At 36.3% G+C, this 25441-nt stretch overlaps 1 protein-coding gene across 4 annotated transcripts in view; it reads left to right on the plus strand.

The window, feature by feature from the left end:
• The window catches only part of HMCN1 (hemicentin 1), a 483427-nt gene that overhangs the window by 79045 nt on the left and 378941 nt on the right, over positions 1–25441 (plus strand). The window lies entirely within an intron of this gene.

Here is a 25441-nt window from a genome sequence, read left to right on the forward strand (position 1 = left end):
TTTGTTGATTTCATTTCCACATGTCCTTACATTTAGGACTTAAGATAGGAATAGTTTTATAGAATTTTGAAAAAAAATGCTTTAAAAAAAGTCATTTGGGGTTCTCAATCTGAGCAGGGGTTGTTAAGGGACAGAGTAGTTTCTTTTATTCAGGCTCCTCAAAGAAATCTGTGTGTCCCGCCCTCAGTGGGTGCTTCTATTAAAATGCACGTATCTATTTAGGGCTATGATGTGTGGTATTCTCCATTTATCAGGCTACTTGAAACAGAAAAAAGTGTGAGGGTCTGTTGGTGTAACCTGTTTCTCCCATAGATCTTTCCCATGGAAAGAAAGGGCAGTGTGATCTCTCTCTCTCTCTCTCTCTCTCTCTCTCTCTCTCTCTCTCTCTTGCTCTGAAAAGGTAAATGTATGTATAAACACAGAAGCACAAGCCTTCACTGGATTGTGTAACAAAAAGATTGAAAGAAAATGCTGAACGTACTGAATTAACTACAAGACCTTCCTTCTTGGAATTATTTTTGCACATTTTTCTTCCTAATACTTGTTAGATATTTTAAGGTTGTCTCAGTTAAGGAGATGAACTAATTTCTAGGGCATTTCTGTACAAATGGTGATGTTACAGAAAACTGGAGACAGATTTAATAATGTTTATGAAGGTCAGTTGTTTTCTTTTTAAAGCAGATCCTGTTAGAGTAAGAGTAGTCAGCTTTTAGTAACCACATCAGCTAATCTCTAAGTAGTACATAGTTGTTTCAGATGGTCAACTTTATAAAAAATTTACATCTGCTTAGTAATATATTGTTATTTTTAGGGCAATATTACAAGTGATGATAATAAGGAAGGAAAGGAATGAGTGTTTGGTGAATGGGCTCATTGCTATGTCCTGTCTAAATTATTTGGCCAATTTCCTCTCAATACATTTTTAAAAGATTTTAAAATTAAATTAAATTAAACTAAAAATTTTAATTTCCATCCAAGTTAGTTAGCATATAGTACAATAATGATTTCAAGAGTAGAATCCAATGATTCATCTCCTACATATAACACCCAGTGCTCATCCCAACAAGTGCCCTCATCAATGCCCCTTGTCCACTTAGCCCATCTCCCCACCCAAAACCCTTCCAACAACCCTCAGTATGTTCTCTGTATTTAAGAGTCTCTTATGGTTTGCCCCCTCCATGTTTTTATATTATTTTTGCTTCCCTTTCCTTATGTTCATCTGTTTTGTATCTTAAATTCCACATATGAGTGAAGTCATATGATATTTGTCTTTCTCTGACTAATTTCGCTTAGCATAATACACTCTAGTTTCATCCACATTGTTGCAAATGGCAAGCCTCTTAATATATTTCTACTGAAATAATTTTACTATTATATTTGATATGTTTGACTGAAAAGCATACCTGTACTCAAACCCGTGGAAAACACATATAGAAGAGACTGGACCATTTTAAGAGCTGTCATGAAAAAATAAATATAATTTTGACTTACTGGGATTGTTTCTTAAAAAAAAAAAGATGTCTTGCCACATGCAGTTCCAAGAAAAATTAAAGTGATCTTATTTGAAATGCCTTTTAGCTTTTTCACATTCTCTTCTTATCTATTGGTTATAAAACCCATAATATTTGAGATACTAGAAGTTAGGTCTCTATATATGATCTGTTTCCCATTACTGAGCCCACTTTGTGAATTAAATTTAAAAAAAATTATATTTATTTATTTTTAAGAAAGAGAGAGAGAGAGAGAGGCAGACTGCAAGTGTGGCAGAGGCAGAGAGAGAAGGAGATACAGAATCCAAAGCAGGCTCCAGGCTCTGAGCTGTCAGCACAGAGCCTGACTCAGGGCTCAAACTTACAAACCGCGAGATCATGACCTGAGCTGAAGTTGGACGCTTAACTGACTAAGCCACCTAGGCGCCCCTAAAAAATTTTTTTAATGTTTATTTATTTTTGAACGACAGAGACAGAGTGTGAGCAGGAGAGGGGCAGAGAAAGAGGGAGACACAGAATTGGAAGCAGGCTCCAGGCTCTGAGTTTTCAGTACAAAGCCCGACATGGGGCTCAAACTCACGAGCTGATCATGACCTGAGCTGAAGTCGGACGCTTAACCAACTGAGCCAATGCTTAACTGACTGAGCCCCTCACATTATGAATTTTTAAAGGTAAATGTTTAGTGCAGATATTAGGCTTTTCAAACAGTTCATATATTTGTACATGAAATAAGAATAATTGAATAATTAAGGGAAAGTATTGAAAATGTTTTTGGCAATTTAGTTATCCGCTAGCTGTTAATTAGCCCAATATTGTCACTTGCTTGTAATATATTTACGTATATTCACAAACCCACACACACTTATTCCTTCATTGATATGCATCGTGCTCAGTGAGTTGGAAATGAGTGCTCCTTTTTTATGTAAGAGAGAAAATACATAGCATAAAATTTCCAAATACACAATACTGTAGTTTCACAGAGATAACTAGTGTGAGCTTTCTCTAACTCAGTGTACATGGGCACACTTTCACATGCTTTCCTCATGAAAGCATTTCCTGATGATTTCCTTACTGCATCTGATTGAAATGATAGTGATATCTGAATAAGGATTTGTTTAATTATTGTGCCTCAACTATACTGTAAGTCCATGTCTACTTTGCTCAATTGTGTTTCCTAGAACCTAACATAGGACATGGTCTGTAAAAGGTAGGTGCTTAATAATATTTGTGAATGAATGAATCACATACATATACATGTATATATACTTAATTATTTAAATTTTGTTCATTTATTAAAATTGAAATGGGGGTGCATAGGAACAGGGTAAATTACTGAGACTTTATTTGACTGCCTAGTTAAAATATAAATAAGCCAGAATAGAAACAGTGTACTAGAAAAATTACTTCTATTTAATTTTATTTTGGGGCACATTTTAAGCAAAAACAAATTCTAATTACTCTTGTAAGGATACATAGCTTTGGGTCAGCTTTGATGAAAATAAATTTAGTTAAGTCTAGCATATAGAAGATGGATCTACAATTACCAGTAGGTGGCGCTGTATTCCAGTGCTGAATAACAAATGGACTTCCAGAGGATTGACTCCTGTGGGAGGACCAAAATCCTGGGGAATAATTTTATAAGGAATTTTATATATTATGGTATGAAGCATACATTTTACCAGTCTATATATAATAAAACCATAATTTACAGTTTAATAGAAATTTTTTTTATCCTTTTGCATTATTTTTGGATTTGAACCCTGAGATTGCTCTTCTGTAAATTGTTATAATTTTGCTATACTGCATTTGATTTACCTTGAATGTATACTGAGGAAATGCACACAGTGGGAAATGAAACAGAAATGGCTGCAAAACCAAGCTTAGATACATCCTGGAGAAGTCATGAAGAATTGATGAGTAGATGTATAGGATATGGAGTTTACTCAAAGTCACAGAGAAGCCAGTAGTGGAGTTTAAGATGTTGTTAGTTCATGTGAGCATGTCTGGCTCACATATGACTTCTACATTTGTGGCACTTTTTGATTCACTGCTGAAGATACTGCATATTATTCTGAATGATAAGCTGTAATTCCAAAAAAGCAGAAGAAGAAATTTTAGATATGAACCATCAAGTTTAACCTCTAATTTGAAGAGAGATAGATACACAACCTGACAATTTCAAAAGAGAAGAGGCTTTCAAATTTGTGTCTTGTATTCTTCCCTTAAACCAATAATTGATAGGGTACTCTTCTGAAACAATCGTTGATGACCATAGTCTCTGACTTAACTGTTGATTCTCTTGCCTTTTAAATGGATTATGTTTCTCTGAACATGTTTCATATACAGCTGAAAATTAGTGCTAGAGACAGGGGTGGGGGGAAACTTCCCAATATATACTGGTTTTCACAGTACAATAAATGCTAGTAATAGATAAACAATTAAAGCTGAGTTCTTTGGGGGGAAATCACTCCCAGTCCTACCTAGATATAGTGGAAGCTCATGCTTCTTATTTAACAATAATGTAATCTTATTAATAGAAGACAAATTTTGTGTTTGGTGAAGTCATTTAGCCACTGAGGACTCACTTGGCAACAAACGCATCTATTTTATCTTTCCTACTTATAATATCTTAGGAGGTTGTCTTTTAATTATAGCGTTGCACTTAGTATTTATTAAATATTATTATAAAACTAGAATAATTTAGGGGTTGTAGAGGGTAAAAATATGAGGCTTTCTTGCTTAAAAAAAAAGGTGAACAATCTTTTTGGTTAGACAAGAAAAAAACATGCTTGACACCAATGGCAAATTAAAGAGCTTTGTACCTCAGTAATTTTGCACTTACAATCATTGATGGATCACTCAAAAACACTCACTAGATAATTTTGAAGGAGGGTATCGCAAGAATGATCTAATTAGCAATAACATATTGTTTGACATAGACCATGAAGAAATGGGGGCAAGTTATTAAGTGGGATGAGAAATGACCTGTCAAGTCCTCGAATTTAGGTTCTTTTATATAAAAAACAGGCATATCAATTGTTTGCAAATTGAACAAGTTATTATTTTTCATTATGGGATTGTAAGTGCCTATAGTTACTTTGGATTCTTGAAAGTAGATGCTATGTTTTATTATCCACACTGCCTAGAACTGTACTCACACGTACAAGGCACTCCAGGGAGTATGTAGATGAAAGAGTGACTTTATTTTGAATACGAATTTCAAATCTCTACTTCTGTTATTTAGAGTATTTGCTGTGGGGGTGATTTTGCTAGTGTTAAAAGCATTTTTAAAAGCAAGAGGTATAGATCTTACTGCCAACTTTATTATTTTAGGTATGCAACTTAGGGGAAAAACCGACCTTAGTGTGCTCCGTACAAGTTAGTGACCATATTATGCAATTATTTGTTTTCTCTAACTTTAAAAATGCACATACGCTAACCCATGAAATATAACTAACAGCAATGCCATTAGCTTTACCAACCTGTTTATCTGTGAAAACGACCCTTCAGTTTTGAGGCTGTTGCTATTCTTACAGATTGTCACTTCTTGCAACTTGGCCACCTAAGACTTGCAGATGTCTGGAATTCTTGGCGAAATTATTTATTTATTTATTTATATTGCAGAATACCACTTTGATTTGTTTATTATTAATTTCACATACTACTGTGTATTCCATAACTTTGTGATAATGCTGTTTTTCTTTAGCAATATTGAGCCCGTGAGACTGTGTAATGAATGTATCCAGGAGTCAGAATCCAGACATGAATTAATGGACTAAGTTTGACATAAGGGAAAATTGGGACCAGTTGAGTAAGGAAGTCTTTTGCCTTGACCAGAAAAATTCCGTTTTGTTTCCTGCTTAAGGAAGGGTGTCTAGCATGATCATGGAATGTGTCACTATCTGGACAGATGGAAAGTTGAGAGACCCAAAAGAAGAACAGATTATAGGCAGTTACTAACACAGATTTGTCAATCTATATGCTAAGCTGACTTTGTAAAGTGGTCAGTAACGTCTCCTTCTACCATGTTAATGCTTGAAAAGTAGTCACCATGTATTGAAGGATGCTTGTAATATTTTAAATGGGGAGGAGGTTCCCAGAATTTTATACCAGTAGCCTGATAACAGCTTTCAAATCTCTTATATAGTGCTCATCCTATTGTGACTCCCAAATATATATTCAATTTATTGTTGATAGGAAAAGAGATTAAAACAATTTCCTTATTTACACGTTGCTGTTAACAGAATACATTTTAGATAATGTTAGATGATATTTATATGCTAATGTCAGCTGTATCTGATTAGCAATAAAGGCAAATTGGAACATAATATGGAAAAACCAGTGGTCAGTATTGGGTAACATCCTAGCAGCGAGAATGACTCAATACGGATGCTGCAATGTGGGGGTCGAGGCATTAAGTGTATCTTGTCTTAGGATTGTTTGAATTTGGAAACTCCATTAGGGTAAGCCTCTGGAATTGAATACATCCATGGATCTCACTGAGCAGAAGCTAGGAGACCGAAAGAAGTGGAAAGTGACAGGGGCTTCACTGTTGACTACCATATGGTTTGATGGCTGATTACAGGACTTTCTTGATGCTGTGGCCTGGACTTCTTTCTCATCTATGTTTAGACCTCCCTCCACTCTCCATTGGAAACTCCATGAGGGCAGAGATTGCTGGAGGTTTTTTTTTTTTTTTTCCCACCTGTGTATCTTCAGTGTCTGGAACGGTTCCCAGCACATAGTAGGATCTCAGTAAATATTTATGAATAAATTGAAGGAATGAGTTTGCTGAGAGATGTTGTACGCAAGGTACTTTCCTAGGTGTGACAGAAGAAACAAAGATAAGTAAAAATTCCTTTCTTCAGCCAATCCAGAGCTGAGCAGGGAAGACAGGTTATGTACACAAAAGACAATGCAGAGCATCCTTGAGAGTGCACAGTGGCAAACGTAGGCGCTCTGCCTAGGAGACAGGGGTGGGACTAGAGAGCTCCTCATGGTAAGGGACATTCAGCTTGGTCCCCGACGATGAGTGGGCAGCAATAGGCAGTGGTGAGACACAGGCTAATGGGACACTTGGAACAAAAATAAAAGTGGAAATTCCAAGGAGATATGTGGAGAGGTTGGGCCCCAGTTAGGGAATGCAAGGGGACAAAGTGGGTGAGAAGGCTGGCTGTGAAGGCTGGGGCCAGATTGTAGAGGGCTGGCAAAACCGTGATAAAGCAGTTCATGTTTTAGGCAGTGAAGACTTTACTTACAGTTAAAGGTTTGTACATGTTTGAGAGTCATGAATAACACTCAGTTCTAAAATCCCAAAGGTCATAGGCCACAGTTTGTGCTTCTTAATATATTACATAGTTTCAGAGAATTGTTGTTAGACTGTTCCAGCCTTAAATTCACTAAAGCCTATGCAATATATCTAATATATTTATCATCAGGTGACCCAGGAAAGGCCCAGCCTTCCGTTAGACTGTCTACATCCTGGTTTTGAAACATAGGAAAGGAAGACAGAGAAGCCTGAAAGTCATCGTTGTATGTGGAGCACAAAAAGCTGTTTTGGCTCACGGAAGCATGGGAGTTGGAAGCCAATTGAATCTGGCTTACATACTTTTGGTCTCTTACAGCTACTGTTTTCTTTCTGATGCTCGTGGTTTGCCTGTATCATTCCCCCACCCCCCCCCCCCCCACCCATGCGTCTCCTCCATTTGGCTAAGTCCAACTCTTCCTCAAAACTCTGATCATTTCTGTTTTTTCTGGGCTTCTCTAGAAAGCTTCCTTCAGCTTCCCCACCTCTGTCAGGTAGGGCATACCCTCATCTGCACATGTGTATATCCTCTCTTCGTATTTCTTTCACTGTACAGTAGTTATCTTTAATTTCAAGAATGGATTAGTCAATCCAGCATTCCAGGCCTTGAAGTTGATCATTTAAACTGCCCTTAAAATACTTTGAGTGACAGAATATGTCTCATATTAGCTTTAATTATTAGAAAAAAATCTTCATGATGCTGTTTCTTTTAATGATCATTTTAAGTTCTTTTCTTTCCTTCTAAATGACACGAATATAAGTGTTTGAAGATGGTTATCCTGTTTCTAAATATCCCAATGAAATGTTTTCCAGATTAAGATACCTTGCAGTCTGATAGCCCTTCTCTGGATACATTAGCTGGTCACTTTCTTCTCTTAAGATGGGTAATTGTATACAGTTGTCCAGATATGAATCCAATCGAACTGAAAATACTGAATTCTTACCTTCCTTGCTATAATACAGTACTTTTTTTTAACCCTAAGATTTTTAGCTTTTTTTTTTTTTTGTTAGTGATCTCACATTATTGACTGATACTAAGGTTGCAGTTGGCTAAAGTCTGAATATATTTTTCATAAGAATTGAAATGGTATGTGCTGCCCAATAACTATGGTTTGAGGTGAGTGAATGGTAGCAGTTTAACACCATTTTGTACTTCTAAAAACATACATGTAGAATGTAAAATTTACCCTAACTAAATCCCATTTTAAAAAACCTTTCCCTTGGGCTAAAATTTCCATCTCATTGAATATGAGTAATTTAAGAAATTCTGCCAAAATTTTTTTTGAAATCAAGACATGTTATGCAGTGCCTTGATCAATTTATCACCATAGAAGCCATGTTTAAAAAAAGGAACTGCTGCTAGTTTGATACATTTTGATTTTTATTCATGTGTAACTACATCTTTTTCTAGATGTTCATGGCCATTTTAGACATTTTCTTGAATTTAAAATGAAGTTTACCAGTTTATATATTCTTTCTAATACTTGCCACTTCTCCCTTCTGTTTTGAAAATTATGGGTTTTTTTATTTGTCATTATCTATGACATTTTCTCACTGTGAGTTATCAGATATTACATAAATCTGTATCCTTATGTATGTTCTTTTAGAAACTAAAACAATTCAGTCAGAAATTGGAGAAAAATGTCTCATTTAAATTGGTGGATTGTTCTTCCTGTATTTCCAATGATTTTGCACCAGATTCTCTGATTATAATTTTTTATAACCCCTTATAATCTTTCTTCTTAAATATTTTACTTTAAAAGATAGTCTTCTTGGGGGGGGGGGCTGGGTGGCTCAGTTGGTTAAGCCTCTGACTTTTGGTTTCGGCTCAGGTCATGATCTCATGGTTCATGGGTTTGAGCCCCGCGTCGGGCTCTGTGCTGTCAGCGCAGAGCCTGCTTGAGATTCTCTCTCTCTCCCTCTGTCTCTGGCCCTCTCCTGCTTATATTGTCTCTCTCTTCCAAAATAACTAAATAAACTTAAAAAAGATAGTCTTTTTTTGTTGTTTGGGAAGAATTGGGAGAAAAACACAGTCATAAAAAATTGCCCCAAATATTTAAAAACAAGGGAAATCCAAAACAAATGAAAGAGTTCTGTTGAAACACTGGGTGTTTTCACAGTGGAAATAGTCAGTAAGACAATTCAATGATATGAGCCCCAACCAAGACTCTGAAATGTAGTTTAATTTTATTTTTATTAACAATGTGTCAGGCCATACAGCCTGTTTAGCATGACCTCCTAAAGGTGTCACAAGACACAGTAGAAGAAAATAAAAACCCAGAGAAGGAGCAGGAAGTAGATAAAGGAGGTAGCAGAAAAGGGTGGGGTGGGGGAGCAAAATGAAGTGTGATAAAGGGGCTGAGAGGTTACTGGCACCACAGCCAATGGACTGACAAATGTGTGCATGGTGTTTGCTTTTGATTTCCCCGTCAGCAGGGGAAGTGTTGATGTAATCTCTGAGGTTACTTTGTTTTTATACTCCAAGAAACAATTCTCTTGGGGCATGGATCCCAGGTGAGATTAGCCTTCTGTTTCATTTCGCCTGGGCCACCTCACTAGACGGTAACTCCATTTTTATTACACAAGGGTGATTAAAGTTATTGAGCTATGCAAGTAAGTATTTGGGATTGAATTTTGCTCCATTCATTTTATTACCCAAGGCATTCTTCATTCACGTCCTTTGAACTGGAATTTAAATTATGAAGTTGTGGGGTGCCTAGGTGACTCAGTCGGTTGAGCATCCAACTTCGGCTCAGGTCATGATCTCACAGTTTGTGAGTTTGAGCCCCATATTGGGCTCTCTGCTGTCAGCACAGAGCCCGCTTTGTATCCTCTGTGTCCCTCTCTCTCTGCCCCTCCCTTGCTCACACTGTCTCTCTCTCAAAGATAAATAAAACGTTAAGAAATTATTTAAAAAAAAATTATGGAGCTGAGACAACCTCCCAAAATAGATACGCCTGATTGGTAGAATGGAGCATCAACACATCTAGAAAAATCTAGATCAAATTCAAACGGAGTTGAATTTCAGAGTAATTTCTCACTCACTGAAATTGAAATTCTTTTCTTTAATCCAAATAAGGCTACAAATAGTATAATTTAAAACATAGTCTGTAAATATATATTTGATTTGTGGTGCATGTTGTTCTTTGCTGCTTTGGGATTTAGGGGATTCGTACGATTAAAATCAAGCTGAAGGCCATTAGCCAAAAGCATCTGAATGGTCAGAGAATACTTTATGAGAAATAGTATTGATAGAATATGTAATATTTTCTGGCTATGAAATGCTTATAATAAACTACATGTGAAATGGCTCATCTGCCTTCAGCTGGATAAAGTTACATGCTCGAATAGGTATCAACACACTGGATTTTAGATATACAACATTTATATAGACGTTTTTCTTTGTCAGTTCTGATCATCAGATTTCAAACTTAAAAAAATTTTTTTTAATGTTTATATTGAGAGAGAGAGCGTGAGCAGGGGAGGGGCAGAGAGAGAGAGGGAGACACAGAATCCAAAGTAGGCTCCAGGCTCTGAGCCGTCACAGACAGACAGTCTGACACAGCGTTCAAAGCCACGAACCACGAGAGCATGACCCAAGCTGAAGTCGGATGCGTAACTGACTGAGCCACCCAGGCACCCCTTCAACTTTTAAAATCAAACACTTATTGAGATATTAACTTACAGATCATATGCATACATTACATATTTTTGTAATAAATTGTGTTAACTATAAAACACAAAGAAATTAGAAACGATTAAGACAAATATAAACAGAAATTTCTTACATATGCATATTTTTGTGCACACTTTGGAATATATTACCTTACTATAGAGATTAACAATATAAAGGATTGTATTCTCTGACATAATTTCACTAAAGGTACATACCTTGAGAGGAATTCTGAAGAAGTTAGCTTCAAGTTTTGTTTTCTCTCTCTCTTTTTAAATGTTTATTTATTTTTGAGAGAGAGCATGAGTGCGGGAGGGACAGAGAGAGAGGGAGACAGAGGATCTGAACTGGGGTCTGAACTCATATTCATGAACCACGAGATCACGACCTGAGCTGAAGTTGGAAGCTTAACTGACTGACCAACCCACCCAGGTGCCCCTGTTTTCTCTCTTTTTAAATTCATAGTAACTGTATGTCATTAGGTATTTGTCATATGTTTGGTTTAATGAATTATCTTATTAATAGGCTTAGGAAACTCATATTCTGTCATGTGTTAGGAAAAACTAATAGATTATAACCAAGCTTGAAGGGTAGCATATTGGAATCCCTGCTGAGTTGCAGACAGCAATAGACCATTTGTTTCCCCAGAATTGATATATCTAACTCTTGCAACAAACCAGCTTTCTAGAATGCAGTCCATTTATAAGATGTATGGGAGTTTGCTGACAGTTATATTCTGTGTGTATGTATGTGACACCTAGGTTCCAGCCCTGATTGGCCTCAGTATTTTCAGCCTTGCTGAGAGCTGTGGGGTCAGTCTGATCGTATGTTACTTTTTGAGCTGAGGAAGATGCTTAACAGAAGGGTCTGTCTGTGTCCCCCCTCTGCTTGACCAGCTTCAGGAGGGCTCAGAAAAGCCAAGGAGAAGACCTGGCATTGGGGGAAGTGTTGGGCAGGGTTGAGTCTGTAGGGAGGTGAGTGTGTCCTGTCCTGGGATGTGAAGCTATTCCGTTAATTGTTTTGCTGTCTATTAAGCTTTCTGTTCTCCGTAATGCCGGGAGCCCCAAGCATATAAAAGCTGGGCGCTCTGGCTTCTGCCTGCCTGGTCAATATTCTCTTATTAACCTGAAGGATTTGATAACATGTTCAGTGTAAATTAAATCAAATCCTTCCTTGCACAGCTATGTTTAGGTACTTAATTTCCACTAGAATATCCAGGAATAGAGTTTTAAACTAAAGAGTCAAATTAAAAAAAGAAATTTACTTTCGGCTAGCATTAGGGATTATTCTGTTGTTGAATCTGTTTCAGTGAGATTCAGCGGCCCATTGGTTGCTTGACAGGAGTTAATGCGTCCAAAATAAATAATATTTTAGCTGAAGATACGGGCTTCCTCATTTATGATTTCATAGTTTTAAAAATGGGTTGTGTTTTTCTTGATGGAAAACATCCGTGTGGTGGGCAGGAAGTATCCTGTCTGACAAAGAATACTTCAGATTCAGATTTTTTGTTTGTTTCCTTATGAAAGCAACTCATGTATCTTGTATAAAACTTGGAAAAAAGATATAAAGAACAACAAAATCAGTAGAATTCTAACAATCTCACTGGTAAAATTTGGTATATTTCATTTGTCAATTCTCTCCCCCCTCCTTCTAGGCTTCTCTTTTCATTCCAAATGGAGATTGTATGAAATATTTTATTTTATATTTTTACTTTATATTTTACTCCCCCCCCCAGCATTACAGTTTTTCCACAAGGAATATTAACATTATTATAAAACATTTTTTTAATTTTCTTTCTTTTTCTTTTTTTTTTTTTTTTTTTTTGAGAGAGAGTGTGTGCATATGCGTGTAAGCAGAAAAGGGGCAGAGAAGGGAGGGAGAGAGACAGAATCCCAAGTAGGCTCCATGCTGACACAGGGGCTCAAACTGCGAGATCAGGACCTGAGCCAAAATCAAGAGTCTGATGCGTTAGTTAACTGACTGAACTACCTAGGTGCTCCACTAAAACGTTATTTAAAATATTATATACAGACCATCTTTTATTTCATTGTCACCTATTGGACGTTAGTGAGTATTTCTCCCTCCAAAAGAGAATATTTGATTAGATGTGATCATTTCTTCAGAACAGTATGTTCTTGAGGCATATTATTTCATGGAAGAGGTTCTTCATTATTTTCCCCTTACAACACAATTTAAAATCTTTATGCTGACATTTTTGCAAACTTCCTGTCATATCCAAGGCACACGGAAAATGGGCATGAAAGGATGGGCAACATATAAAACAATTGCTTTTTTGGAATTTAAAGTGCAATTGATATTTAATGTTCATTTCGTAGCTATAAATATCAATAGGCGTTTTTTGTTTTTCTTGTTGCCTCGATTGACTACAAATTTGATGTTGCCTCAAGTAACTACAGAGTTTTGGCAAAGATGCTTATTTTTATGATGGAAGTTAGTCATGGGCTTCCCAGGCGCCATCTCTTGCCTTTGTGGTTTCAGCGAAATCCAAGTCAGGTCCGTTGAGCAGGTCACATGACTGAATGCCAGAAAATAGGACCGAAGTAAAATACCCTATTGTGGAAAAATAAACCACCCAGAGGACCTGCTTGTCTTTCCTTATTTCCTTTTATTTCTAAATTAAGAACTAAAATTGAAACAAGAAGCATTTTCAACTTAGAATTAAAACAATCCAGACTTATAGAAACAAGAACTTAAATTTTCTAGGTTCATAGTGCAGTCAAGATATTTATATTGCTTTACTAAAATGCTATTTTTTCCATTTTTTTCTTCGAAACATATCTAAGCACTTTGGAACTAATAACAAGTAGCTGCTTGTTTGTTTGATCACCGTCATAAACATTCTGTGGTAGAACTTACAGCATGTGTTTGATAGAGATGGGGGTACATGTCAAAGTATACTCACTGTGAGACTTAGATAGTAGCAATATTATCATTAGCTCACATATCCTGGGTGCTGGGCTTTATACTTCAGTTTGTTGAATTCTCTTGACAACCCTGGGAAGATCTGTTTTAAAGATGAGGCATCTGAGGCTAAAAGAATTTTTAAGTAGGTTGCCCAAAGTCAGGTGGCAAACAGTTGAGTAGGACTGAAGCCCACATGGTCACTTTCAAAATCTGTGTGTGTAACCACTGGGCGTATTGTCCCAGGTGAAAGAAATATTGTGTCTTCTTCAGTGGCTTTGTTTATACCATACTTACTTCAGACAGTCTTGTTTGCAACTTACTTGGTTCATTTTTACCTCCATACTAAATTGTATGCTTTATGGGATCAGGGATTGAAAAAATTGGGAATTCTCAAAGTTGTAACCCGATAAAATACACCTTGTCTGCAAGCTATGCAATGTCTTCTAATAGCAAAATGATAAACACTTACTTATTAACACCTACTGTGGGCTGAGCTCTGACTAGATCCCAGGGATAAATGGGAACATGCTTTGGGTATAAGCATAATTGAAACTGTAAAGACTTCTGGAATTTTCATGAAATTCATCCTTATTGAATGTCTGTTGCCTACATTTTTTACATGCCTTGTCCCATTCATTTCTAACCAATCTATCACAATCTTACAGAAAGGAAACTGAGACTGGGATGTTGAATAGCTTGCTATAGCTAGTAAGCAGCAAAGCCAGAATTGGTATTCATTTTTATTTTATTCCACAGCCTACATTAAAAAAAAAAAACATTTTAATCCATCAGAGCAATAGATCTATTTTCTAAAAAAAGCAGTGCAGAAAACTCTGAGTCCATACCAAAGATAAGTCTTGCTTCTACATTGTGGGCCAAGAAAGAGGAGGAATTAAGTGGAACATTAGTATCTATTTAAAGCTAATTATTGTTGAAAAGAATTGAGAGGGAGAGAGAGAGAGCATGAGCAGGGGAGGAGCAGAGAGAGAGAGGGAGACACAGAGTCCAAAGCAGGCTCCAGTCTCTGAGCTGTCAGCACAGAGCCCGATGCGGGGCTCAAACCCACGGACCACGAGATCATGACCTGAGCCAAAGCTGGACGCTTAACCAACGGCCATCCAGGCTCCTCAATTTAAAGCTAATTATAACAGCTGATATATCTTTGAGAAAAACTGAGTAGAATTTTATTGCTATGATTATAGTAGCTCTAAATGCCACAGGAAGGAGAAGCAAGAAATGTATCATAATGTTATTCAGATTCCCTAAATACTTACTGAGGATCTTCTGTGTGTTAGGAACCATGCTAGCTATTTACATGGGTGTTAACCACACAGAAAAACTGAGGAAAGGTTATTTCCAAGGCTATTTTATGCGCAAAGGCACTGAACCTAGAGAATTAAATAACTTGTTCAAATTCACACCATAATAACATAAGAACTAGTACAGAAATACAGGTCTTGACTTAAAATACTGTGCTCTTCTATTATTGTGTCTCTCTTTAATGCTATCTTTGGAGGATATCCATTGAAAAGTTTTAATAAAACTTTATTTTGAAAGAACAGAAGTTTTGTGTTGTGCCTTGTTTTAAATGGCAAGAAAAGTATGGTAGCAATTGTTAATTTCTGTCTGTAACTCTGTAGGAAATATTGGGCCACGTAGGAAGTTTAAAACATTTATGAAATAATTATGTCAGTTCTGTCCAAAGTGAAATATTTGTAATCTTACTCTCAAATTGTTTGTCACTGAAATGTTCTTCTGTTTGTTATTTATGTTGTGTTTATTCAAAGTTAATTTTTTAGGTAGGAGGTGTATCAACATTCTTGATCTTTGTCAAATATATTGGCAGGCACATTGTTAGTAGTGTTTGGTCAGTTGCTTAGGGGACAAAACCAAACAGCATATTGGTTGTGTTATGTTGGGCCTTGTGGTTTTACAGTTTAGGAAGTCCAGTTCTCAATCAACAATGCACAACCCTCCTATATGTAGCCAGTGATTTAAAAAAGTATTTGGAGGAGACTAAAGAAATTTAGATTCCAAAACGAGAAATAATGCCACACTCTAATCAAGCAGGGATTATTTGGTTTCCACAACAATTAAACATTTTAAAATTATCCTGGGAGGATAGGAACTAATTTTGAGTGTGGTTTGGAGTAAAGACTGTAAGCTTTCGCACCAGACAGATCCAGGTTGAAATCTGGGCTCTGCTTTTCATTTGCAAAAGGAGATAATACCTAACTTGCAGGGCTGTTTTGAGGAGTACACAAGAAAATAGATGGATGTGTATGGCCAGTGCCAGACATAAAGCAGATGGCTATTATTATTTCTGAGTACTTCCAACTCAATTCCTAAACATATAAAACATGTGGATTTTGCGAATGTTCAACTTCTAAGACTAAAAACTGAAGAATTTAGGATAGGACCTTTGATTTGAATGTGGTAGCTTAAAGTCACGTTATCTTACCCTCTTCCCAGAAATTATGCAAAACAAGGCGAATGAGAAACAAACATGTGAACAACCTTTTTTTGCTAAAACTAGGAGACTGCTAAATACCGCCCTCTCCCCCCATAAAGGAATTTCTGCCCAAAGCTGTGGACACTGTACAGTAGGAGGTAGAAATAGACAAGAGTGGAGACAGGATGCAGCTACTGCACTAAAAGAGGGTTGTCTTTGAAGATGAGAGACACATTCGGAGGTGCAATGTCAGAGCCCAGTTTGTGTTCCAGGGTGCACCGGTGCATTGAATGCAGCAGAAGAGGGCAGGGGCTGTCTCAGACCCAGATGGGTTCTCAGCGGTGAGGTGGCTGGGCGAAGCACATGAAAACACAGCCATATTTCAGCAAATAGCTGGTCTCTATTGCAACAGAGAAGGGGACCCTTAAGAAAACTGCCACAGCTGCTCTGTTTATTGGCTGAGGAAATGTAAAGGGCAAATAAACATACAAACTAAATCCTTTATCATGAGAAAAAGTGCTGTTATCCTGGATCATGTCCTTGGACCCTTCCCCACGTGAACCTCCGGTAAACAGTGGTACAGAAAAAAAACCAAAAACCAAAAAAAAAAAAAAAACAAAAACAAAACCCGAGTTTCAATACTACAGTGTAAAAATAGAACCAGCCCAAGAGCTTTTTTTAAAAAAAGAAATCACAAGGAAAACATGAGGAAATGAGGGGAAAACTGAAAGCCAGGTAAGAAAAGTTTATGAAAAAAATAAAAAAATGTGGCCATGAAAGAGACAAAAGTTATTGAACGTTGCACCATAAATTTGAAAATAAAGCAAAACAAAACCTTAAAGAAATAAATGTCTCTATGAAGGATTAGTGCAAATCAAAAATAGAAGAAGTTAGAAAAGAGAAATACTAATGTAACATTGGAGAGGCTTGAGAAAGAAATGGAAGAGAAAAATAAAACCATCACAGAAATAAAGGTTACGTTGGCAGGAAAATTAAAAACAAACAAACAAACAAACAAACAAACAAAAAAACCCAACATTGCTGAAACAGCAAAGGTCCAGAGGATGGATGTGAGAAAAGTGAGCAAAATGAAACACATTTTAAAAGTTTAAAAGGATTAGAGGGGCGCCTGGGTGGCTTAGTCAGTTAAGCATCTGGCTTCAGCTCAGGTCACAATCTCATGGTTTGTGGTTTCGAGCCCTACATCGGGCTCTATGCTGACAGCTCAGAGCCTGGAGCCTGCTTCGGATTCTGTGTCTCCCTCTCTCTCTGCCCTTCCTCTGCTTGCTCAAAAAGAAACAAACATTAAAACAATTTTTAAAAAAGAATTAGAGATTGGTAGCTATAGAAGACAGGCAAAGAAAATCAAGCACACGCATTATTGGACTCACTAAAAATGAAAACAGAAGTTCTGTGATGAAGTAAGTAGTTAAAAATACAAATTAAATGCATTTCAATAAATTAAAGAAGGCTTTAGTTTACATGTTGAAAATCAAACATGGCAAGCCCAATGGAAACTGCCCCAAAGCTGTCAACATAAAAACATATCCAAGTTAACTTGCTTAACATCAGAGGTAGTGAAAGAATCCTTTGGGTGATGAAAAAGAAGTTACATGTAGAAGAAAAAGATCAATGTGACCTTAAACTACCTGTAACATATTCAGTGCTAGAAGATAGTGGAGCAACGTGTGTAAAATCTTGAGGAAGAGTGTGACTTAAGAGTTTTACAACCAGCAAAAATGTTAAAGTACAAAAGCAATAGGAAACAATTTTGAACATGCACAACTCGGAGTATTGTTCCTGGGAAACGTCTTCAAGAATTTTTTAGATGAGCCACAGTCCTTCAAGAGATGTCTGAAAAAACTACAAGAGTAGTAGCCATGAGCGCTCGATCCATGTAACTCTAAGAGTGAACCAAATGTGGCCACTAGGGCAATAGTAGAGACTATACTGTTAGTTGTTCTGACAGTAGAAATAATAAAGCTTACAAAAATGGAACAATACAGGGAAAGAGAATGGCAGTGAAAGTAAGTGCATTTATTTCAAATGCAACTTAAAAGCAAGCTAGGGGTGCCTGGGTGGCTCAGTCGGTTGGGCATCCTGACTTCCGCTCAGGTCATGATCTAGCAGTCTGTGAGTTCAAGCCCCACATCGGGCTCTGCGCTGACAGCTGAGAGCCTGGAGCCTGCCTCAGACTGTCTCCGTCTCTCTCTCTCTGCCCCTCTCCTGCTCTCACTCTCTCTCTCAAAAATAAAATAAAAGCATAAAAATTTTTTTTAATTTATAAAAGCAAGCTAAAGTCATGATCTTGATGGTACAAGGCAGGGTTCAGTATAAGTCACACTGAATTGAAATGAGTCAAAAAGAACACTTTATAATGTTAAGTGAAACAAAATAACACTTTATAAAGGATTGAAACATTCACAATGAAAATATAACAGAGAAATATATCTCTGTACCATTGATTGAACAAAACAGTATTAACAGAAGCAACTTAATTTTCTTCCATAGTTCATAACAGATCAAATAAACAAAATTATGTAAATATGTAAGATGTAGCCAACATAATTTATAAGATGGATCTGATTGACATTTAAAACTGTTTCCTGAAAACAGAGAATACATCTTCTCAAGTGACCATGGAATGTTAACAGAAACCGAACATTTGCAGTACCACAAGGAAAATTGCACTAATCACAATGTAATAAAACTAGAAAGCATTAAGAGGAGAAAAAATTTAAAATGACACTTGATCAGATTTACAAATCTTTCTCTTAAAGTCGTATCAAAGAGGAAATATAAACTAAAATGGTTAAAATCTAGAAAATAAATACAATAGAAACACAGCACACTAGAATCTGTAGTTCAGATAAAACAAATTTCAGAAGAAAAAGGATAGATTTACTACTTTGAGTAGTAAATTAGAAAGTTTGAAGAAAATGGCAAAGTCAATCTATAGCAAACAAAATGAAATTAATATACATTAAAGCAGAAATAAATGAATTAGATAAGAGATGAATAGAAGTACTTGGGAAAAGTAAAATGTTAGCTAGTGAAATAACAAATGTAGAGTGCACAAATATATAATGTAAGAAAGGATAATAGGAAAATAACTTCAAAATGCTGCAAATTTAAGTCACAAGAGATTTTGTTTTCCAAACTCTAGGTGAGTAATTTGAAAAAATGAAGAAAGTGTTAACTTTCTAGAGAGAGAATTATCTAAAAGTTTCTAAAACACATAGAAAATAAAAACATACAAATTACCTGGGAATGGGGAGTGGGGCAGAGAAATCTATGCCCCACACCCATTATCATCAATAGCACTAAGCCCTGATGGTTTCACAAAAGAATTCTACCAGACCCTTAAAAACCCAAAAAGTATTCCAGAGAACAGGAAAAAAAAAAATTAACAGTGTTCAGAATGATGCTAGCATGGAATTGACATCAAAATTTAACAAAGACTGTATTTATTTTTTTTTATTTTTTTTGCAAAATTTTATTTATTTTTTTTTATTTTTATTTTTTTAATATATGAAATTTATTGTCAAATTGGTTTCCATACAACAACACCCAGTGCTCATCCCAAAAGGTGCCGTCCTCCATACCCATCACCCACCCTCCCCTCCCTCCCACCCCCCATCAACCCTCAGTTTGTTCTCAGTTTTTAAGAGTCTCTTATGCTTTGGCCCTCTCCCACTCTAACCTCTTTTTTTTTTTTTTTCCTTCCCCTCCCCCATGGGTTTCTGTTAAGTAACAAAGACTGTATTTAAAAAAATTTTTTTTTTCAACGTTTATTTATTTTTGGGACAGAGAGAGACAGAGCATGAATGGGAGAGGGGCAGAGAGAGAGGGAGACACAGAATCGGAAACAGGCTCCAGGCTCTGAGCCATCAGCCCAGAGCCTGACGTGGGGCTCGAACTCACGGACCGCGAGATCGTGACCTGGCTGAAGTCGGACGCTTAACCCTGGCTGAAGTCGGACGCTTAACCGACTGCGCCACCCAGGCGCCCCACAAAGACTGTATTTAAAAGAAAACTTTAGATCATTCATGTTTATGTTCATGCAAGAAACTATGTAAACATCCTAAATAAAATGTTGACAAACAGAATCTAGCAGATATTAAAAGAATAAAACATCCTGATTAAAGGGGTTTATTTCAGGGAGGTAGATAATAATGGTTCAATAAATAAAAGGAAATCTATTAGCATTACATTTAAGGAAGAAAGCACATGATTATATTCATACTTGTGAAAGGCAACAAAATTTAATGTTCAGACTTAAAAAGAAAAACCTCTAGTACAATTGGAAATAGGTATTTTCTTTACCTGGTAAAATAGGTCTATTTCAGTCCCAAATCCAGTGCCATTCTTAGTGGGGAAACACTAGAAGCATTCTTGATAATTTTGGCAACAGACAATGTCCATTATTGGATCACTGGTGGATCACTAGTGGATGTATAACTAGTGGATAATAGATCACTACTATTATTTAACATTGTTCTGGAGTACTAACCAACACAATTAGACAAGGGAAATAAACTAGAGATATAAAAATAGGAAAACATTTGCAGCTTAAATCATATGATTATGTACTTGAAAAACCAAAAGAATCAGCTGACAACTATTACACAGAGTAAAAAAATTCCAAACAGCAGTGAGAGAAAAAAATTAATATACAAAATCAGTGGCTTTCATATATACAAATTTACAAGCATTAGGAGACATAATGGAAGAAAGATCCCAATGTTCATCAAAAAATATATATACATATATAAAATATTAAGAAGTGCGCAACCTTGTATATGGAAAAAGGAAAAAAAAAAAAACTTTTTTAAAAGGCCTCTAATGTTCCTGGAAGAATACTTTGATATTTAGAATAATACACCATGGAAAGTCTCAGCATCTTGTCAGTATCTCCCGATTCATTTTGTAAGTTTATTTGACAATCACAAAAATACTTTCAGGATATTTTTGGGATTTAGATAGGCTGATCTAAAGTTGATAATGGAAAAAAATATACAAGCACAAATAGCCAATAAAATTTAACAAAAGGAGGGCAATGATGTGGAATTAGCCCCACCAGAGATTAAAATTTAGTAGACCTCAATTATTAAGACAGTTTGGTTCTGGGCATGGAGGGAAAAATTAATGGAAAAGAATATAGAATACATATGTGAATTGTAGTACATGTAATATCAATGGGGAAAAATGGATTTTTCAATAAATAATAATGAGTCAACAGGGTAGCCATCTGGAAACAAAAATGGATCCATACCTCATAGCTTATGCCAGAAGAAACTTCAAATAGATCATTGATGTAAATGTAGAACATAAACCATAAAAGTAATAGAAGATATCATGGGAGAGAGAATTCTATATAACTTCAACATGAAAAAGCTTTCCCAAACATGATAAAAATCAGGGACCATAAGAAAAAGAGTAATAAATTTTACTTACTTCATAAAAGAAAACTTTCTGCATGGTCAAAATTGCTTATAAGAAACATCAAAGTAGAGAAAACTTTTTGCAATTCATATAACAGACAAAACATTATTTAGTGTATAAAGAGTTCTATAAATTGACACAAAAAATACCAACCGCCCAATATAAAAATGGGCGGAGATTATGAGCATTCATTTTGTTTTTTTAATGGTTATTTATTTTTGAGAGAGAGAGCGAGCGCGCACGAGTCGGGGAGGGCAGAGAGAAAGACAGAGGATCCAAAGTGGGCTCTGGTGGCAGCAAAGAGCCCGACGTGGGGCTTGGACTTACCAACAGTGAGATCATGACCTGAGCTGAACTTGGACACTTGACTGAGCCCCCACGCACCCCTGTGGACATTCATTTTATACGAAGAAAATGAAAGAGAGGTCTTCCCTTGGTAATGTAATATTAAGCAGCTACTCTCCCCATTATATCAGTCTCAGTAGCTTGCTTATTTCCATCATTGCACTTATTTCAATCAGTTGCTGTTTTTTCTGTTTGCTTGTTGATTTATTCTCCCTTTTCTCTCTAAGACGGTGAATTCTGTGGAGAAAGGGATCATGTCTGTCTCTTCCACAGTTAGTTCCCTTGTGCCAGGCACAGTGCTGTCAGATATGAAGCACTCAATAATCTGTTCTGTTCTACTTCAGTCTGTTCTATTTCTTCTTCAGAAAAATGCCTTCTAAACATTCTTTCTCATGACCTGTACAAAACATGTTCAGTTTTTCAATAGGAAACTCAGTAGATAGGTTGAAATTTACAGAATTAAAAATAAGTCACATAAATTCACAGAGTAAGTTACATATTAGGTTTTGAATGGTTAGCTTCAAGCATGGGACATGGTTACCTAGTAGGGTCTTAAAAATTATTTGTTAGGGGCACCTGGGTGGCTCAGTCAGTTAAACTTCTGACTCTTGACTTCAGCTCAGGTCATGATCTCACAGTTTGTGAGTTCGAGCCCTGCGTTGGGCTCTGCACTCACAGTGCGGAGCCTGCTTGGAATTTTGTGTACCTCTCTCTCTGACCCTCCCCCACTTGCTCTCAATCTCTCTCTCTCAAAGTAAATAAAAATAAACAAAAAAAATATTTGTTGAATTAAAAAGTGTTATAAAAAGAGTATTTGCTTAAAGAGATCTTAAGTTTTTGACAGATTATTTTTGGTAGAGTGTATGCTTCATTAATAACTTCTTGAGAAAATTAGTTCAATTTCAGTTACTTTGAATGTTCTTCAATTCATCCCTTTGACATTATTGATTTCACTATCATAATTAGATTCATAAGCATCATTAGAGATTATGTATGACTTCAGAAGTTTTATTGATATTCGCTACTTCTCTAATGTTTTTTAGTGCCATGATTTAAGAGTTTTTGTAATATTTAGTATTTTCTTTTCCTTACATATTTTTCACATAGTCATACTAATATTTTCTGATTTTTCTAGACCTCACACTTCCTTTTCATTTACTTTTATGATTACCTAATTATAATTAAATACTTAAAATTACTTAAATAGTTACTTAGTTGTTCACCTCTAATAAAATTGGTCATTTCTATGGGATCTGTGTGTTTCTGTTTGGACAATTATTTATTATAAACATACACATATATACATACAAATATTTATATTTTCTTGCAAATTAAACTACAGATTCTTGAAGATAGACTGTAAGTCCTCTATGTTTGCTATATGGACTATTTTAAGGTAATTATTTGTATATATTGTTCAAAATTGTTGTCAATGTATTTCTGTAACATCACCATTATCAAAGAGTGAGGATCACTATCCAAGGGATGGAGATTCAAAATGTCACAGTTGCTGGCATCAGAACAGTTATAATCTAGCTTGGGAGACAATATGCAGTTAAATTAATGTAGCTATCTGTTGCTGCACAAAAAATTATTCCAAAAGTTAGTGTTGTAACAGAACGAGCATTTTTTATAGCATACTTTGTTGAGTAGGAATCCTAGCATGCCTTAGCTAGGTCCTCTGACTCAGGGTCTTTTGAAAGTCTGTCATCAAGGTACTGATTTGGTCTGTAGTCATTTCATGGCTTGACAGGAGAAGGGTCCACTTAGTTACCAACATGGTTGTTGGCAGGATTGAGTTCCTCATGAGCTTTTGGATGGAGAAGGCCTCAGGTCCTGGATGGCTTGGCCAGAGGCTGCCCTCAGTTCCTTCCATGTGGGCCTCTCTATAGGAAAATAGAGGAGCACAAGGGGTAATTTTAATTAAAGAGCAGGAGAGGGTATGGAGACAGAAGCCATAGTCTCTTCGTAACCTAATCTTGTAGTGATAGCCCGTCACTTTTGCACTATTCTCTTCATTAGAAGTCATTAGGTTCAGCCCATACTCAAGGAGAGGGGATTGATTACACAAGGGTGTGAATATCAGCCAGTGGGGATCATTGGAGGCTATTTTAGAAAATGCCTATCACATCTGGTAAATACCAAACAAGCAGTTTAAGACATGTCATTAAAATAATTCAGAGGAATGATCTCTAAGAGTTGAAACATTCAGGAAGGTATTCTAAAAAGTTGAGACCGAAGTGAAGTCTTGAAGAAAAGTTTGGTTTGATAAGGGGGAACCTGAACTCTTAACCAAAGCAGTAGACTGCCTCTTCAGTCCAACATTTAGTAAACATGGGCCATGTGAATAAACAATTCCAAAACAAATGACACTTTCATCTAGTCTATGAAGATTTTCTGGTGGGATCTGGACCAGCACCAATCTAAGCACTATTAATCAGTGTGGTTGGGAACTTTACTTGGACAAATCTCCCTTTCAGTGTCTCTGCTAATTGTTACTAATGGATGCCTATAAAATATATGTTAGTTATTGCATTTTGGTTTGAATACAGACCGTACAACAAAGAAACAACCCCTGCCTTTTGAAGTTTAGGTTTTAAAGAGAAGGCTTGTTGTAATCAGTTAACAGGAATGCTCTTCAAAATGAAGTAGAGAAGCATGGGAACTTGGAGCAGAGATACTGAAACCCTGTGGTGATAAGAAGAGACTGATCACTGTGATACCAGAAAAATGCAACAGAATGTCTCTTGTTCCTTGTCTATAGTGTTTGGCAAGTATTGGACATGTACCACAGCCTGTTGGTATCTGTGGGGACACACATGCCTGGCCTTGCAATTGCAGCAGTGTGTTGGTGACCTGAGAAGAGAGGAAGTGGGATGGCTGCTATGTAGATGCCTTCCCAGTACCAACTATGGGCACCAGGTGCAGATTTGTCTTGGGTTGAAAATACCTTTGGAAAATATTCACACTGAGACAAAGTAATTAACTTCATCGACCTTAATGAGACTGTGGTAACTTCCAATTCAGTGGTACTTTCAGCCACCAACTAAGGTGAATACTTTGAATTTCTTCGTATTTAGGAGAGGTATTTAAATTTAAAATGGATGCTCCCATTGACGATTCAGTTTCATGTTCAGTCTTTATAATTACACTGAATATTTTGTGTTTTCAGTATTTTTCCTCTGAAGAGAAAAAGGCAAGACTAGAGACACATGTGTATATGAATAGGCACACATCATTGCCTGAGTGTGGAGAGAAAACAAAAATAACAATAGTAGAACCAAAATATGATTGAGGTTGAATTTCAGGGTTACAAGTTTTGCAGAGTGTTTTATTTCATTCCATCAGAAGGAATTCTTTGTATATTCAATAAAGACTAACAGTAGGAAGATGACATTGCCAAGAGTTGTGCACTTAAAAGAAAGATGAAAGCTTGAAGTGAGAGGACTGAAAAAGAATACTCTATCCAGACAATGACTGTTTTGATTAAATTCTAAGTATTTCACCTTCTTCAAATATTTCACCTCACAACAGTAATAGATAATGTCCCAGATCAGTGCTTTCCTTGTGATTTACCCAATGCTGAGAGATATTTGTGTGCCTTTCTCTAGAGACCATTATAAACCAATTAAGAGCTGCAAATTCATGAATACAGCCAAAATTCATGAATACAACCTCAAGCTTATACGTGCTCAAGTGAAAATTTTCCTTCCTTAATTTATGGGTCCACTAATTTGAAAGTTTTTTGATGAAAAAAAAAAAGTATGCATTGTTCTACCTCTTCCAAACATCAATTTTTACTCTGG

The sequence above is a fragment of the Leopardus geoffroyi genome, chromosome C3 (genome assembly GCF_018350155.1).
Source record: "Leopardus geoffroyi isolate Oge1 chromosome C3, O.geoffroyi_Oge1_pat1.0, whole genome shotgun sequence".
Classification (NCBI taxonomy): Eukaryota; Metazoa; Chordata; class Mammalia; order Carnivora; family Felidae; genus Leopardus; species Leopardus geoffroyi.